Here is a 1,913-nt window from a genome sequence, read left to right as displayed (position 1 = left end):
ACAGATATGAGAAGGGTCACCTTCATCAGTGACAGATATGAGAAGGGTCACCTTCATCAATGACAGATATGAGAAGGGTCACCTTCATCAATGACAGATATGAGAAGGGTCATCTTCATCAATGACAGATATGAGAATGGTCATCTTCATCAATGACAGATATGAGAAGGGTCACCTTCATCAGTGACAGATATGAGAAGGATCATCTTCATCAGTGACAGATATGAGAAGGATCATCTTCATCAGTGACAGATATGAGAAGGGTCACCTTCATCAGTGACAGGTATGAGAAGGGTCATCTTCATCAGTGACAGATATGAGAAGGGTCAGCACATTGTGCTTTGTGCTACCTCTGCACATGTGGTCCAGGATAGTATAAGAAAGCAGACTGGGCAAGCCATGGGGAGCTAGCCTGCAAGCAACATTCTGATGGCATCTCCTTCAGTTCTAGCCTCCAGGTTCTGTCTTGAGTTCCTGCCCTGACTTCCCTCATAATGGAGGTTGGCCCATGAGTTGTAAGCTGCTTTGGGTCTTGGTGTTTATCACAGCAATAGAAACTCTAACCAGGACAGACAGAAACTATACGGAAGAAGTGAACAATTAAAAGAAAGAAAGAGTAAGCTATGCAAGAACACATCTGTAGGACATACAGAGTTGAATGTCAGTCAAAAACTAATATCTGAAAACCAAACCAGCAGGTCAGCTACAGAAAGAAGTTACCAAGCCTGATCTGTGTCTTTTAACACACACACACACACACACACACACACACACACACACATACACACACCTATATACATACATGCATATACATGCACATACATAAACACACATCTATACACATACATACACAGATATAAACATGCACAAACTACGAATAGAATTTTGTCAGCTATAACTTTATGAGAGCAGATCTCCTTTTGGCTTGTCATTTGAACTTTTCAATAGTTATAAATAAAAAATTCTTAGTCCATTGGACTTAGAATAGTCTGGGCCTTGTAATAAGGCCTAATTTAAAAGACAATGGAGATGCTGGAGAGATGGCTCAGTAGTTAAAAGTATTGTTGCAGGGCTAATATCCAATATATACAAAGAACTCAAGAAGTTAGACTCCAGAGAACCAAATAACCCTATTAAAAAATGCGGTACAGAGCTAAACAAAGAATTATCAACTGACGAATACCAAATGGCTGAGAAGCACCTAAAGAAATGTTCAACATCCTTAGCCATCAGGGAAATGCAAATCAAAACAACTCTGAGATTCCACCTCACATCAGTCAGAATGGCTAGGATATAAAACTCAGGTGACAGCCGGGCGGTAGTGGCGCACGCCTTTGATCCCAGCACTTGGGAGGTAGAGGCAGGCGGATTTCTGAGTTCGAGGCCAGCCTGGTCTACAAAGTGAGCTCCAGGACAACCAGGGCTATACAGAGAAACGCTGTCTTGAACCCCCCACCTCCACCCAAAAAACCCTCAGGTGACAGCAGATGCTGGCGAGGTTGTGAAGAAAGAGGAACATGCCTTCATTGCTGGTGGGATTGCAAGCTGGTACAACCACTGTGGAAATCAGTTTGGCAGTTCCTCTGGAAATTGGACATAGTACTACCAGAGGACCCAGCTATACCACTCCTGGGCATATACCCAGAAGATGCTCCAACATGTAATAAGGACACATGCTCCACCATGTTCATAGCAGCCTTATTTATAATAGCCAGAAACTGGAAACAACCCAGATGTTCCTCAACAGAGGAATGGATACAGAAAATGTGGTACATCTACACAATGGAGTACTACTCAGCTATTAAAAACAATGAATTTATTAAATTCTTGGGGAAATGGATAGACCTGGAGAATATCATCTTAAGTGAGGTAACCCAATCACAAAAGAACACACATGGTATGCACTCTCTGAT

The sequence above is a fragment of the Mastomys coucha genome, unplaced genomic scaffold (genome assembly GCF_008632895.1).
Source record: "Mastomys coucha isolate ucsf_1 unplaced genomic scaffold, UCSF_Mcou_1 pScaffold14, whole genome shotgun sequence".
Taxonomy (NCBI): domain Eukaryota; kingdom Metazoa; phylum Chordata; class Mammalia; order Rodentia; family Muridae; genus Mastomys; species Mastomys coucha.
Note: the sequence above shows the minus strand (reverse complement) of the source record.